At 39.0% G+C, this 17,790-nt stretch overlaps 1 long non-coding RNA gene across 1 annotated transcript in view; it reads right to left on the bottom strand.

The window, feature by feature from the left end:
* Positions 1-5,463: 5,463 nt before the first annotated feature.
* LOC147369893 (uncharacterized) overlaps positions 5,464-17,790 on the bottom strand; it is a 161,247-nt gene continuing 148,920 nt past the window's right edge. Inside the window, exon 3 of the long non-coding RNA XR_015168063.1 lies at positions 5,464-7,203. This is a non-coding gene — a long non-coding RNA (uncharacterized LOC147369893). The remainder of the gene's footprint in view (positions 7,204-17,790) is intronic.

Genomic DNA, 17,790 nt, shown 5'->3' with positions numbered 1-17,790 from the left:
AAAATATTTAGTCCATTGAATTTATAATTTTGTCACTTGGCCTTCTTTGTATTACTCGAGCTAAATGTTTCCTAACATAGTCGTCCAGGAAGACATACAAACTTATAAGCAAACATACAAACATATGAGTGTCTGCTTTATAATTGTTGAGGAAACATTCAGAATAAATACAGAATTCCTGTGTTTATCATTCAGAAGGAGAGAGATAAAAGATTTAAAATACCATGGGAAAGGGCTATAATATATACATATCCATGGAGGTCTGAGGATGAAGCCTGGGAAGGCACAAGTGGCTTCATTGAGATAACACATTTGAGGAAGGGCTTTAAAAGATAAATAGAAGTTTGTTTAGTAAACAGGGGAGAAAAGACATTCCAGACAGGAGGGAATGGCATCTTTAGGAAATAGTTTTGCTCTCCAGAACAGGGTCTTTGCAGAGGAATGATGAGAGATAAGATCAGTGTAGGTAGAAGCCAGAACAGGTAATGTGTTGTGTGCCTGGCTGAGGAGGCTGATATTTATCTGTTAAACAATGTTTAAACAACTGTGATATATTTTAACTATATATTTGTCTTGATTACATGAGTAATTCAGAATTTACAAAAATTTCAAAATTTTCATAAGAGCTGAGGAAAAGGTGAAAATCCACATGATCATAACCTCCACTGTTTGTACATTAGTATCTTCAGAGTTTTTCAGTGCTGAGCACTGAGCTAAATTACACCTTTTTCTGAGTTACGAAAATGGAGATAACAAATGCTGCGGTTTCAAGCACTAAATTTGGGAGTTATTTGTAGATAGCCATATAGAACTCTGTATATAAGATAATCTGATAATCACAATTGTGTGATCACTCACCTAGAGCCAGACATCCTGGAATGTGAAGTCAAGTGGGCCTTAGGAAGCATCACTATGAACAAAGCTAGTGGAGGTGATGGAATTGCAGTTGAGCTATTTCAAATCCTAAAAGCTGATGCTATGAAAGTGCTGCACTCAATATGCCAGCAAATTTGGAAAACTCAGCAGTGGCCACAGGACTGGAAAAGGTCAATTTTCAATCCAATCCCAAAGAAAGGCAATGCCAGAGAATGCTCAAACTACCACACAATTGCACTCATCTCACACGCTAGCAAAGTAATGCTCAAAATTCTCCAAGCCAGGCTTCAACAATATATGAACTGTGAACTTCCAGATGTTCAATCTGGTTTAAGAAAAGGCAGAGGAACCAGAGATCAAATTGCAAACATCCACTGGATCATCGAAAAACCAAGAGAGTTCCAGAAAAAAACATCTATTTCTGCTTTCTTGACTATGCCAAAGCCTTTGACTGTGTGGATCACAAGAAACTATGGAAAATTCTGAAAGAGATGGGAATACCAGACCACCTGACCTGCCTCTTGAGAAACCTGTATGCAGGTCAGGAAGCAACAGTTAGAACTGGACATGGAACAACAGACTGGTTCCAAATAGGAAAAGGAGTTCGTCAAGGCTGTATATTGTCACCCTGCTTATTTAACTTCTCTGCAGAGTACATCATGAGAAACGCTGGACTGGATGAAGCACAGCTGAAATCAAGATTGCTGGGAAAAATATCAATAACCTCGGATATGCAGATGACACCACCCTTATGGCAGAAAGTGAAGAAGAACTAAAGAGCCTCTTGATGAAAATGAAAGAGGAGAGTGAAAAAGTTGGCTTAAAGCTCAACATTCAGAAAACAAAAATCATGGCATCTGGTCCCATCACTTCATGTCAAATAGACGGAGAAACAGTGGAAACAGTGTCACACTTTATTTTTCTGGGCTCCAAAATCACTGCAGATGGTGATTGCAGCCATGAAATAAAAAAAACGCTTACTCCTTGGAAGAATAGTTATGACCAATCTAGACAGCATATTACAAAGCAGAAACATTACTTTGCCAACAAAGGTCCATCTAGTCAAGGCTATGGTTTTTCCAGCAGTCATGTATGGATGTGAGAGTTGGACTATAAAGCACTGAGCACTGAAGAATTGATGCTTTTGAACTGTGGTGTTGGAGAAGACTCCTGGACTGCAGGAGATCCTTGGACTGCAAGGAGATCCAACCAGTCCATCTTAAAGGAAATCAGTCCTGAATGTCCATTGGAAGGACTGATGCCAAAGCTGAAACTCCAATACTTTGGCCACCTGATGTCAAAAGCTGACTCATTTGAAAAGTCCCTGATGATAGGAAATATTGAAGGCAGAAGGAGAAGGGGACAACAGAGGATGAGATGGTTGGATGGCATCACCAATTCAATGGACATGAGTTTGGGTAAACTCTGGGAGTTGGTGATGGACAAGGAGGCCTGGCTTGCTGCAGTCCATGGGGTCGCAAAGAGTTGGACACGACTGAGTGACTAGACTAAACTGATGTAGAACTCTAACATACACTTCTACTTCCTGACTATTACTTTCACAGCAAACCTTGATTCTCCTTGTGGCTTTGGCAGCTGGCTTCTCACAGGGATAAACTGACAGCACCTCCCCTAGGCTGTCCTGTTTGTTTTGGACTGGGGGCCCCAAACCTTCTGACACCACAGGTATAAGACTCCCATGGGAACTTGCTCACCATTACACAGGTACAACCCTGTGTTGTTCAGTCAGTCAGTCTCGTCCAACTCTTTGCAACCCTATGAACTGCAGCATACTAGGCTTCCCTGTCCTTCACCATTTTCTGGGGTTTGCTCAAAGTCATGTCCATTAAGTTAGTGATGCCTTCCAACCATCTCACCCTCTGTCATCCCCTTCTCCTCCTGCCTTCAATATTTCCCAGCATCAGGGTCTTTTCCAATGAGTCGGCTCTTCACATTAGGTGGCCAAAGTATTGGAGTTTCAGCTTCAGCTTCAGTTGTTCCAATGAATATTCAGGGTTGATTTCCTTTAGAATGGACTGGGTGAATCTCCTTGCAGTCCAAGGGACTCTCAAGAGTCTTTTCCAACACCATAGTTCAAAAGCATCAATTCTTTGGCATTCAGCCTTCTTTATGGTCCAACTCTCACAACCATACATGGAAAAACCATAGCTTTGACTAGACGGACCTTTGTTGGCAAAGTAATGTCTCTGTTTTTTAATATGCTGTCTAGGTTTGTCATAGCTTTTCTTCCAAGGAGCAAGTGTCTTTTAATTCCACAGCTGCAGTCACCATCCACAGGGATTTTGGAGCCCAAGAAAATAAAGTCTAGAATGCTGTGTAGGAGAGGAAAAATAATTTTCCCTGTAGTCTTCTAAGTTCTGTGGCTGAGGTCTCACCCTACCCTCCACCGCCCACAATAAAAGACAGATTAACAGGAAAAAAGAAAAATAATGTGGATTATGGATACCCTACAAAGATATGAGACTCCAAATGAGTGAGGTTTATATGAGTTAAGGAGAAGGATAGGATCTAGGGGTTCAAGAGGGGAAGGCAATTCATGCAAAGGTGAAAAGAGGCAAAGTTTGATAACTAAAGTTGCCTGGCCCAGCAGATAAGTCTCTCAGGGGAAAAAGTGATCTCTGGTAATATATCCCTTCCTGGTATAGGTCCCCATTCTAATGTAAATTTCCCTTATAAAAGGGGTATTACTACTCTTGTTTTCAGAGCTTTTCTTGGGTCTGCAATTCCTCAAATTAATCAGCTCAAAGTTTCCTTATGTCAAAGAGGCCTATTTTGGGAATGGTCAGTTCTGCTATTTTCATCTAGAAGGAAAGGGAGTCCATCCTTAAGGGGCAACTCTAAGCCCGTGTAGGACAGGAGCCTGTCGAATCATCTTCCCTCCACTGTTGCACAGAGGATGGTTCTGCCAGTCTACGCAGACTCTCGGAGGCCCCAGGCCATCAAGCACCAGGTGCTCACAGTAGTAACCAAGTCAGTTAGGCATCCTCCATTGGCTTTCCCTCCCACGCATTAACCTCTTCTAAGACAGAAATTCCTTTCCACTGCCTGCACTCATGTTCTTTTCTCAGGCTTTGTTTTTGGTTGGGGAGTGGGAATGCAAGCTAAGGTACTTTGTCTTCTCTTAGCACGGTGGAACCAGGTCAAGGACTTACTAAATATTGATGGTTTTGTTTCTCATAGATTGAAGAAGCAAATGTCTAGAATATCCCAATAAACATATACTTTTCTTTGGCTTTTTATTACATACATCTCTTGCCTTTTTTTCCACAGAGTTTTTACCTCACAGGCACAAAACCTATTCAGCCCAACACTCTCTTTGCTACAACAGCACATAACACTGTTACAACTCACATACACTGTCTTCCTGGATCAAAATGTTTTGGCCCAACTTGAAATGTTAGCAGTCCTTCTGCCTGTCATGCACAGCAAGTGAGAACCCCTAGCAAATATATTTAAGTTAAATTCATAGTGTGGGTTTTGCTCCCGGTTAATTCTTTTGTTATTTTTACAGAAATATGAGTAAAAAAACATCTCTGATTACTGCTAGAATCATATCCAGACAACTGCATGTAAACTCCAAGATACCTAGTCCACCTCAGATAGTTCCCAAAACGTCACTGGTTCCAGTACAGTTTGTATAATGCCTGAAAACCCTCTGCAGAAGTAAGATCCAATCCCAGATCCTAACCCCATGGTCTGTGCCCCAGAATCCAGACAATATTTTTTGCAAAAGTTTTCTGTGTCTCTGTGTGTAAGAGGAGCATTTTACAACTGACCTTTCAAGAAATGCCACAGATCTATTTTTTTAAGAAAAATGCAATGTCTCCCTTAGCATTTCCTAATTTAGAAAGAAAATTAGTTTTCATTTAAAATCATTGGCAAAATTTCCAAGAACAATAAAAGACTCCTAAATAAAATGTATTTATTCTTGGATTACATAGCTCCCTTCCTGATCTCATGCTGAGATAAAACTTTTAATTCTCTCTCTCAACCCTGCTTAGTTTTTATCCCCTAAAGTAAGTTGATTGGCTCTCAGCTCTACTCAGTTTTTTATCCCAAGACTAATGAGGAATGAAAGCAGAAGGGAGAATTGGAGAGATTTTCCAAACTAGTCTAAAGAGACTATTGAAATTTCCTTTGGTTCTCTCAGGGCAACTTGGGGGCTTCTAAAGAATTTAAGTATAAATAAGCAATTTTCACATAGCAACAACTTTGCTGTGGAAACTAAATGAATCGCACAACAGCTTGTGGTCTTGTATAAATTTGTTCTTTTCTTATCTTTCTTTGTCCTTTGTCTAAAAGAGCAAATTCGTTCTTAAAGGGCCAGATACTAAATATGGCTTGTGAGCCATACAGTCTCTGTCACAACTGCTCAACTCTATCTTGTAGATTGAAAATAGCTGGAAACAATATGCAAACAAATGAGTGTAGTTGTGTTCTAATAAAACTTTATTTATAAAAAGAGGCCAGCCTTCCAACTACATTTTCCCAACAGATGGTCTAGAACAAGAAACTTATTCTATAGGGTGAAGTTACATTGTTTTGTTTCTATGTCATCCTTTCATCCCCAGTGATCCAACCACTTATATTTTAGTTTATTAAAATATATTGAAAGAGGAGGGAAATCTCTGTGGTACATGTGTAAATAAGCATATATCTTTGAAAAATTTCCAGAACAGGAAACACAACTGAAAATAATAAGGAGCTGTTTACACTGATGGATGATGCAAGTTCAGCTTCACAGTGTGTTTGCTGTACTTTGGAAGTTCAAGAAAAATGCTGCTCCTCGTAATGGATAGTGGTGTCAAACACAGAAATAAATAAAAATGCAAATGGAGCACTGGCTCATGCAGATAATGGCTAAATAAAACTATTTCTAAAATAAGTATCTCCTTGACCGAAATAGATACATTCCAGTCTGACAGTAATCAGTGTGCTGTAGTCCATTCCATAATACATAGCACAGCCTGGGATGTCTGACGTGACATTGATAGGCTGAGGTAACATTCAATATTTCTTCCCTCTCTGCCTTATCTAAGGTTTTGTAAAAGATCTTTACAGTGATGTGAGTCTCTGAAATCGTAAGTAGAAAGTGTTGTACAAATTTTTCTCAGGAGTGTTACAGAAAATTTTCTCAGGAGAGTATTCATAAGGTGGCTCAGTGGTAAAGAATCTGCCTGCTGCTGCAAGAGATGTGGGTTCAATCCCTGGGTCAGGAAGATCCCCTGGAGGAGGAAATGGCAACTCACTCCAGTATTCTTGCCTGGGAAATCCCACGGACAGAGGAGCCTGCTGGGCTACATACAGTTCATGGGGTCACAGCAGTCAGAAACGACTTAGTGACTAAACAACAACATAACAGTCAACAGCTTTTCAGAGACTCCATGATTCCAGAGTACAAAAAATCACATCATTAATGAAGTGAGAGAAAAGTAAACTCTTCACTAAACCCAAATTTTAGTCCACTTACAGGGTACGACTGGAAAGGTAGCAGAAAAACCCAAGTAAAAATATTCTCGCCATTGAAACCTCAAATGTCACTATGACTTGATAAATGTGTGTTCATTATCACACTTTATTTCAGTTCCATCTTTAAAATGTCTTTTATTTTAAAACGTTCTTTAAATATGGAATGTGCTTTTAGCAAATAAAAGTATTTGCTAAATCATTCAGTTAAATTTGAATTTTGTATGGGATATATTTATAGTAAAAGGTTAGTCATTGTTTATCTTAAAATTCAAATTTAACTGGGTGTTTTATATTTTATCTGGTGAAACTAGCTGGAAGCAATATTACTCACAGCATTGCAATGAAAAGGAGATAAACTAGCTTTAAATTCATGACATTTTTTGAACATATCATAAAACTGAAGTTGCAGAACAAATAACTTGTTCAAAATTTCAAGAGAAACGGGCACCTACTGGGAGAGAGGAGACATAAGCATTCACTAACCCAGGTTAAAAGCGACCACACACCAGTAAAGCTTCAGCTAAAATAACTGATGAACTGTTGAAACCAGGATAGGACCAGGCAGACAGCATGAAACAATTAGGAGCCATAGAAATTGGAATAGTTCATATGCTTTGTTCTTTTTTCCCTCTATAAACCCCACTGGATGCTCCCTCACAAAAAGAAAGTGCCTTAAAAATATCAGTTTTAATGCAAACCTTGGAGAGGAGAAGAACAGCCACATGGGAGAAGCAGGGCACCTTGTCTGTTTCTCCAACCTCCTTACAGAACAAAAGCCTTAATCTTTGGGGAAGGGGGCAATAGCAATGATGCTGTCCTTAGGACACAGATGAAAACCTGCAGTGGGAGGAGGGAAACAGAAGGCAAAAGGTTAGTCCTATGTTATGGGCAGGGATATACACTGGACCCCAAATTACAACCAGGACAGGGGTAGGAAAATTGAGAAGGCCGTATTTCTAAGATCCTCCTAAGACTGGGATTTGGTCACAGCAACTGAGAATGTTCCATTCCACTTTCCTCCACCACCAAGGAAAAAGTTCAAATAACAAGTAACAAGAAGATTGTGGTGAAATGGACATCAGAGGGGCAAGAATGTACAAAGAAACCCTCCTGAGGCAAAGTAGAAAGGGAAGACTTGGCGAGCAGGGCCAAACTGACACTGTAACTCTCAGATTAAACACAAGGCATCCACATTTGCAGCCTGTGGGGCATGGAAGGTAACCATAGCAACAGCAAACTTCAAACCCAACCTAACAGAACAGAACCCAACAGAAGACACTCAGCTTTCAAAAAATACTATGAAGTATACAAAAAGGAAAGAAAGATGACACAAAGCAAAGCAATCATTGGAACCAGATTTGGGTATAACACATATGTGGAAACCATCTGATAGGTAATTTTAATTAATTTAAAATAATGGTGACTAATATGTTAAAAGCTCTAAAGGAAAAAGTAGGCAACATGTAAGATCAGATGAGTAATTCCATCAGGAAAGAGAAACAATCAAATGAAAATGCTGAAAATGAAAGGCACAGAAGCAAAATTAAAGAATGACTTTGACAGGTGCATCAGTACACTTAACTCTACCAATGAAACCATCAATTAACTTGAAGAGAAGACAATAGAAATCACCCAAAATAAAGAGTGAAAAATAAACTAAAATAATTAAGAGCTGTGGGACATCACACATTTATAACACTCACATAATTAGAAACTCAAAAGAAGAAAGTGAAAACAAGGCAGAAAAAATATTTGAAGAAAAAAATGGCCAAGAATTTTCCAATATTAATTACAGATGCCAGCCAGCCAGCCAAGAAGGAAAAATACTAATACGCACACAGACACCCACATCTTCAAATGTCATATTTAAATTGTTGAAAACAAAAGGCAAATATAAAATTTTAAAGCAATTAGAATAAAAAGAAACATTACACACAGAGGAAGAAAGAGAACTGTAACAACAGATTTCTTATCAGAAACCAGTATATCAGAAGACAATGACAGACATCTTTAAAGCGATGATACTGGGGCTGGGAGGAAATCATCAAACTAGAAATCTATAATCTGTGAAAATAACTTTCAAAACTAAAGGAAAAAGACTCTCCTCAAACAAATAAAAGCTGATGGAATTCATTGCCAACAAATCTATTCTAAAAGAAATGATAAAGCAAGTTCATCAGGCAGAACGAATATGAAGTCAGACTAAAACTTGAATATGCAAAAAGAAATAAAGAACACCAAAGACTGGGAGAAAATATCTGCAGATGATATATAGATAATTATGCCCATAATGAACAACTCTCAAACCCACCCTCCAAAAAAGAAAACACACAAGCGCAATATTTTTAAATGGATGTGTTTCTGAGTAGATGCTCAAAGAAGACGTATGGGTGGAAATAAGCATGAAAAGTTGTTCAACATCCATTGGCAATCATTTATTGTTGTTGTTCAGTAGCTAAGTCATGTCCATGTCTTTGCGACCTCATGGACCAGCCTGCTAGGCTCCTCTGTCCTCTACTATCTCCTGGAGTTTGCTCAGATTGATGTCCATTGAGCTAGTGATGCTATCTAAACATCTTATCTTCTGACGCCTCTTTCTCCTTTTGCCTTCAATCTTTCTCAGCATCAGGGTCTTCTCCAATGAGTCAACTCTTCACATCAGATGGCCAAAGTATTGGAGCTTAAGCTGCAGCAGCAGTCCATTTAATGAATATTCAGGGTTGATCTCCTTTAGGATTGACTGGTTTGACCTCCTTGCAGTCCAAGGGACTCTCAAGAGTCTTCTCCAGAACCACAATATGAAAGCATCAATTCTTTGGTGTTCAGCCTTCTTTATGGTCCAACACTCACAGCCATACATGACTACTGGAAAAACCATAGCTTTGACTAGACAGACCTTTGTCAGCAAAGCAATGTCTCTGCTTTTTAACACACTGTCTAGGTTTGGTAGTCATTAAGGAAGTGTAAATTCAGGCACAATAAGGTAGTGATATACAGAATGGTAAACATTAGGGAAAGCTGAGTTAAGAGCAGAGACTCTGGATATCTTTGTAAATTTTCTGTAAGAACAATATAATGTCAACATGAAAAAGGCAAGGGACATTTTCCACTGTTGAGACTTCAGTAACAGAAATTACTAGTAGGGAGGGCACCAGAAGAAAGAGAACATCTTTAGGAGGGCTAAAGGCACACTTTGGCTAAGAAAGTCCCTTGTTAAGTTCTCCTTAAAAGGAAACCAAATATATTACCTCAAAATATCCCTCTTTGACATACAGATAATTTTGAACTGATGGTAATTAAGAAGTAGCAAAAGCAGAGAAAACCTCTCTCCCTTTTCTGCTTAAAAGCAGGATATAAATTCTCCTTTCAGACTCTTATCAGAGGTGACACCAGAGAAATTTACAAACTTTAACTCATTAGTTTCCAGTCATATATTTACTTTCCAGGTTTGCTGCCCTTGGAAGCCAAAAGCTACCTTTCTAGGCCTGCCATTTCTCTACAAGTTTAAGTTTTTGTTGAAGATGCTCTATAAGCTGGGACTCAAAGCTGCCATTTTGAGTTACTTTAGGTTTAAGTTTCTCCCATTATGTGTGGGCTGCAGCATTAATAAACCATTTTTCTCTCGTCAATCTGTCTTTTTGTTAAAAGAGTCCCAGCTGAAAACCTAAGATGGGCAGAGGTGAAGTTTTGCCTCCCCTTCACCAACAGGGTCTCAGAAATTTCCTAGTGACTCAGATAGTACAAGTATTACTATATTCTGGGCAAGTACAAGCTCGTAAGCTTTGGCAATCACACCTCACCCCCCATATCTGATCGTCTCCGGCGATGAGTTCTCCTTAGTTGTTTCTGTAGTACCTGCCATGTGTATCAGGTATTGTAGCATTAACAGACTAGAGGGAAAGGCAAGGGGTTTCTCAGAAAGTGAACTGCCTGCTAAATGCAAGTGATCTTATTGTTACTCAGGGCCGGTTTATTATAGTGTCCAATAATGAAACACATTTAAGTTGAAAAGTGGTCTATTTTGGTGGTGATTGAGCTTGTCTTAATGACTACTTCCACTTGCAGTTATGGACAATTTTCCTTTTCATTTAAGACAATTCTAAGACCCCACCAAGGCAGAAGCTGATTTGGAGCTTCATGCCAATCTGGCTTCACTGATTGGGCCTTGGTAAGCTCACCTCTTAAACATTATTATTCTTCAGTCTTAAGAGTCTTTTTAAGAAAAAATTAAAATGTTAAAGAATAGTTTTGGATCCAAGACTTTTAGTGTTCAAAATCCTTTTCAGGTGTGCTCACATGTAACCATATAACATCTGGTGAATTTCTCAGAAAGCGTTGGTCTACATAGCCTTTGACTGCAGTCCATGATTCTATCAATTAAATTTAAAATAACCAAAAATATGACTTAATTTCCTCCACTCATCTCCACACACAACCACCTTTTGGGAAGCCAAGTACAACCTTCTTTTTGGCCAATGAACCATACACCAAAAACCACATTTCTGCAAATGTATCAAATAGACCTCTGTGAAGAAGTTCTAGCAAGTGCTCCAAATAATACTTCTCTACATGGCATAAATATGTAGAAAATCACTCTTTGCTTTGTTGAACTAGTTAGACTTTGTTGCGGGGTGGGGGGTGGGTGCAGGAGCAAAAACTTGCTTTCTTTTACTCTTCTTTATAAATTACTTACTCTGGCTCAAAAATTGAAAATTATACCCTGAGAACAATGCTTCTCCTTTCATCGCCCGCTGTTCTCTGCACTCAGTGAACAGAGAAACCACTGCAACCCTAAGTTCTCCAGAGGTGTTCCTTGTCCTTCTTACCCTCATCAGCTCCACCTGTGTGTTGGTCTGGGCTCTCTCTACCAGCTTCGCTGTTCCAGAGAAGGCAAAGAGCCTCCCTCCACAAAGAGTCATCCTCGGTCTGAGTGTAGGCTCCTGGGCTCAGGCCCTGCCTCAAGGCCGGAAGAATGTCTTGCAATGTCAAGTTAGTGCCCTCCTGACCCCCAAGTTATCTCTCTATTTCCTTTCCCATAAGAATCGCAGGGTGTGTCATTTGTGTGTGAACTAGACACCATCAGGGGGATGGAGGAGAAGCAGCAGTCGACAGGGGCAGGCCTATAACTACTTAGCTTACTGCGTGGCATCTATCAGTTTATTTTCCTGTTTCTTCCTTTTGCTATAAGAATCTTGAGGGCAGGGACGATGCCTTGGTATTGTATCTGACCAAGAATAAATGTTCAGTACATTTAAAAAACTACTTAATAACAGTTTTGTTTAATCTGCGCAATAAACAGAAATAAATACCCAACCAGGAAAAAAAAAAAAAAAAAAGACAAACTAATTGGGGAATTTTATCTCTACCAGGGATAGTGACTGTTTTGGTTCTTTAATAAAATTTTCATTTAGATATATGAGATAGATTATCTATAAATAAGAATCTAATACTCAGCAATGGGGGGAAAAAGGCAAGAGATTTAAGACTGTAGAAGTTCTAAATGCTTCTCATGTGTTACATAACCCTTTTTAAAGCCTAAACTTGGGTCACAATGAGCTTGTTCTTAGCCTTGAAATGATGCTGAATTAAATCTTTAAAAAGTAATTAACTACTTAAACTTGGACATCCTGGTTTTTGCAAATGCGAAATGAACTCACAAGTGGAGGTGAACCATAATTTGATTTTGTGTTGGGGAGTCAGAAGAATAGAACCTGCATGCTGAAGCTCTCCATCCATAATTGCATATCATTGGCTTTATCTGGAAAGCTACTATCCAACTACCAAAAACCTAGTCAACAAGTTAATATCTTTGGCTGCATGCAGTTCCTTACACTGCCTATCATCCTGGAGAGTAAATTTTCACTTGGCTTCCTTAACAGACAGAGAAGAAAGAATAATACCAAAACTCCACAGCTGCTTCTGCATAAGCAAGGGTTTACCATCCATACTGTAGTATTTGGCCATCAAATAGCTTTTTACACTCCACAGTGCCTGTCTGCACAGCAAGGAAGGAAAGGGAGTTGGAACCACACGGGCCACATGAGAAATGGAATTGCTTCTCTTGGCATGAAGTGCTAGGCAATCTATAAAACTACTCCCTGGCATACACCCGTCTTTCTTTATTGACTTCAAATGATCTTAAGGCTGGAACAGCCAAAGTCGAGGTGGATGTTCTCCACATCTTGACACCCATGGTCCAGTCCAAGAGTTGCCAACAGGCCTTTGAGGGAACTTCTAAGGCACCCTGATTTCCCTTCCCCTTAAGAGACACTGGGAGGACCATATATTATAGCAATTAATAGCTTTGAGGTCAGCAGGCTTCAATTTAAACAGCTCTTCTACTGTCTAACCTGTACTGAATCTTCTCTGAGTCTCAGGTCCTTTATCTGTAAAATGAAGATATTAACACTTACCTCATAGGGTTTCTCAGGGAGAGAGGAGAGGATGAAATGAGAATAAAAGAACTAAAAAACAAAGCCAGCACATAGTAAGCACTATTAAATAGTTACTATGATTACAATTTTCTCTTCTCTCTCTCTTAATGTTTCTCCTTGTTCCTTTCCCTCTCTCCTGCCTCTCCCTTTATGCATCTATGCTGCCTCTGCTTCAGGCATGCCAGGGACATCTAAGAAGACCCATAGTCCCTACACAGGCGGCACCTCTGCTTAGAGACCCCACTGGCTCTCATTCAAGACTTTATCACAGGATGGCTTTTGCCAGCTCTTAAACACCACTCAAGTGCTTTTGCTTATTTAAATGATCCTTCTTTCAACTGTTAATTGAAGTTTGCTTTCCACCTGTTATGTTTTCTTAAAATAACTTACTTCAGTGAAGTGCATTGTGCCACCTCTAAGTCCAAATGATGGGATGCTAAAAATTAGAAAGCTTTAATTTTTGGTTGATAGTGAATATTTTCCTAAGGGTGAGAACTCCTGGGATTCAGTCTCTCAACTTTCATATGTAATACATAGCAGTGTCAACTGTATTTACCATACTGTATACTACAAACCTGGTACTTATAACTGGAATTCTGTATCTTTTGACTGCCTTCATCCAATGCCCCCTCCCCTCCCCTCTGCCTTTGGTAGCCACAAAACTAATCACTTTTTCTATGAGCCTGTTGGTTGGTTGGTTGGTTTTTGAAGTATAATTGATCTACAACACCGTATTAGTTCCTGTTATACAGCATGCTACTGCTGCTGCTGCTGCTGCTAAGTTGCTTCAGTCGTGTCCGACTCTGTGCGACCCCATAGACGGCAGTCCACCAGGCTCCCCCATCCCTGGGATTCTCCAGGCAAGAACACTGGAGTGGGTTGCCATTTCCTTCTCCAATGCATGAAAGTGAAAAGTGAAAGTGAATTCGTTCAGTCGTGTCGACTCTTAGCGACCCCATGGACTGCAGCCCACCAGGCTTCTCCATCCATGGGATTTTCCAGGCAAGAGTACTGAAGTTGGGGTGCCATTGCCTTCTTCAATTATACAGCATAGTGATTTCTATACTTTTCAAAATGATGACTGCAATAAGTCTAGTTACTATCTGGCACCATACAAAGTTATTACATTAGTATAGACGATATTCTCCACACTATACATTTCATGCACATGATTCATCTGTTTTGTACTTGTACAAAACAGAAGTTTGTATTTGTTAATCTCCCTCACTATTTCCTCTCTTCTCCCTCACCACCTCCCCTTTGGCAATCCTTGCCACTGCAATTTTAAATAAACTGTCAGTGTTCCTAAGGAAGCTTCCTAAATGAACTTAAAGAAAAGTCACTATGATTGGAGAGGAAGAATAGAAAAATTAAAAAAACCTTACACTGGAGACTTATATTGCTCTTAAATTAATTTCTTAACTATTGGAGTCAGTGCTTCTTGTAATGCCTTGCGATTTTCTTTAATTTTTTTGAAGTCTGCAATTTGTGGTATCAAAAGTTTTCTACTTATAAAAGTAGCAGTTTCTTTTTAACACCTACAATCATAGCCAATAAACTGAGCACTGACTGGAATAGAAATGGAGACTTCAAACTTACAGCCTAGATATGCCCAAGAGCATACTTCTTCAGTTTTCAGGGGTTTTTCCCTCAAAACTTGAATCATTATTAAACATTAGCAATTTTGCATAGAAAGCCTAGATTTCTATTCTCTTATTTAAAAGCCAGACTATGACAATTCCAGAGCAACATTATCCTGTGGTGACAGTCCACTTTAGCAGAGTAATGGCTGTATCCATTAAAAACAAAACAAAACAGGCCAGCACTGCTGTTGAGCTGGGTGTGGGAGGTAGGAAAAGAAACAGTAGGAGAGCAGTCAGGCCTGTGTGATGTCACTGACCTGGGCAGTGGACTTGGGGGTGAAGGAGCTTCCAAGAGGAGGAATAAAAACAACAAACCACTCATCACAAGAAAAAAGAAAAAAGGCTTTCTATTTCTTTCATGCTATAATTATATGAGATGATGGATAATCACCAAACTTATTGTGATAATCATTTCATGATGTGTAAATGTTAAATCATGATGCTATATACTTTGTGAACCTTTTATAAACCTGTACAAGGCTGTACGTCAATCATATCTCAATAAAACGAAGGAAAAAACAGCAATCCAAAGAACCTCTCAAACAAAACTTATGAAGTGTTCTCATAATGATTCAATGAAAATGGAATCATGATTCAAATGGAAATCAAAATAATGGAACCAAATGGAATCAAAATAATGATTCAATGGAAAAGATAATAAAAGGTAAGAAAGACAAATAAAGGACATTTATGATAGTGTGAAGATTTTTTCTTTTCAAGGCAAATTGCAATCAAGTCAGATCTCTCACCTACAGATGAGACTAAAAGTAGGTAGGTTGGAGAGGAATAAAGAAACTGTGTGTTTAGAGCCCCTGAACAGTACTTGATCCACAGTAAGTACTCAATAATTGTTGGCAATTATCAGCCTCCAACAAGAAAACAAGGAAAAATAAACAAACTGGGTATTCTACCATGTGGCTGGGCATAAGTATATATAAGCGTGACCTATGTGTTTGCAAAGGTTGCACTTTGTATTTAGAAGGCTTACAAATTCCTAGCTTGATAATGCAATCTCCTATGAGTGTTTGGCAACCCAAACAGCATGTTTTGGCTATTTACATATAATTTATGCTATTGACCTTGCAATCTTTTTCCAGTCTACTAATTCTCCCCACTCACCATCCAAAAAAAAAAAAAAAAAAAATCACAAAGACCTAATAATCTAGTGAGAAACTTTTTTTCATGTGACATAAAGTATCCATTGTAACTCTGCTGTTCTGGTGGCTCCCTTCAGTAAATAGTACTTATTAACTGTGGAAACCGTATTTACATGCCTTGATAAACAATGGGTTACTCTGAGAACCTGATTTAGTAAATACTGGGGTCTGTGGGATTTCAGTACAAAATTATAACAGCAAATGGAGAAGGAAATCTCTATCGCTCTTATCTACATTTCAAAAAGAAGAGATTTAAAAGTCCTTTCACAGGATACTTGATCAAGTTTCAGAAAATGGAAAAACATTTGTAACTGATATTTAAGGAAAGTAAAACTACTTGCAAGATTTATTGTTTTAAAAAAAGATTTAAAGTAAGTAAGAGGAAAATTGAATCAGAGATTCCAGGCAGGCATCTGACCACACACTTAACTTCATAGTAGTGATTAAAAATAATAAAATTATGTATCCAATAGTAATCACACTGATTTTTGAAGCAAAACTCAATTCAAATGCATCAATTCATATACAGTAAAATATAACTGTATACTAATTCAAATATAAATATTTATAGTTTTCAAACATCAATTTTCTAAAAAAATGAGACGAAATTTGGAAGATGTTCACTTTCAAACAGATTAAGATTTCAGCTTGGTCTCTGTAAGACTTACAGATTTTCAGACCTGGAGATAGTCTTAAATAATTAAGCAAGCTTTAATCAAAATGGACAACCTTGAAAGAGAACTAAGTGTTAAATCCACAAGTGTAAATTTAACATAACTGAGTATTTTACCCTTTTTTTTTTCTTCTCCAAAGTAATTACAGCAGGGAATTATGAGAAATAATGGAAGTATGTATGTGTTCAGGCATATACACTGTGGGCATTCACAAAGACAAAAACTGTATTTGTGGGGAAGACAGCTAGAATATACATCACTCCAAAGCTTATTCATGAAAACCTCCAAGACACTTCACAGAGGTCTCTTCTAAGATAATTTCCCTGGTTATTTAAAACTGATAAGGACCTGTTCTCATCTGAATATGAATTTCCTATTTCTGTGAAAAGTTGTTGTGTTTCCTCCTTCATATTACTATAAAGAGGGAGGGGAAAAACCCTTAATCTGCTAAAAGAACACTATCAGAATATGATTACTAAATGATCCCTGAGTATTTTCCATTTCCCAACACATCATTACAGTGAGTAGCATTTTAGGGTAATTGTCAGATACACGCAAAACCTCTTAGAATATCCTTGCAGAATTAATAGCAGAACACTACCTGTGGCCAATCCACTCCACCCGTCATGTTCCAGCATAATCACAGGTAGCTGGTCCCAGAGCCACAAGCGCAGCTCCCAGACCAGCTTCCCCATGCTTCCTGGGGAAGTTCATTCATCTGTGATCTTGAATAACATGGACTTAGGGTAAGTGCTCATCCTGGTTTATAAGGATTTCTTATGGCCACCTGATGCGAAGAGCCAACTCGCTGGACTAGACCCTGATGCTGGGTCTTTTCCAATGAATAGAAAGATTGAGGGCAGGAAGAAAAGGGGGTGATAGAGGATGAGATGGTTGGATGGCATCACCGACTCATGAACATGAGTTTGAGCAAGCTCCAGGAGATAGTAAGGGATAGTGAAGCCTGGCATGCTTCAGTCTATGGAGTGGCAAAGAGATGGACAGGACTAGGTGAGTGAACAACAACATATGGAGGTGAGGAGGTAAGAGGAAGGGTAGCATCTCCTGGATGTGAAGGAGAAATAAACTCCTGCATATCCTGGCCTTTTCATGGAGATAAGTTCAGCCTTTATCTTATATCAGCTACCAGAGAAGAGGGCTACCCCTGCTCTGGAGGGCGCAGGAAAGCAGGCTATCTGAGGTCAAATGTTTCCACCTCCACCCCTTGGGGCCAGGAGCTGTATAAAATGTACCTATACCATGGTGAGAAGGGAGGACGAAACTTTCATCACTAAGAAAGCATCCAAAAGAAGACTTCTTGCAGATGTGGCAGCTGGCTTTCCCTAGGGAGAGTACCAGGCATTGTGAAGTTTCCATCAAGTCCTACAAAGATATATTAGTGAAACCTAGACAAATTATTTAATCTGGTCACTGTCTCTGATGGCTCCAATATACAGTGCATAGGGACAATTTTCCACCTTTGTATAACACAAAATAAGAGAAAGAGGAAAAACAG

Source organism: Bos grunniens, chromosome 7, assembly GCF_055505025.1.
Source record: "Bos grunniens cultivar Pamir isolate PY7600 chromosome 7, Bosgru_T2T1.0, whole genome shotgun sequence".
NCBI classification, from domain to species: Eukaryota; Metazoa; Chordata; class Mammalia; order Artiodactyla; family Bovidae; genus Bos; species Bos grunniens.
This window is presented reverse-complemented; position numbering and strand designations above follow the sequence as displayed.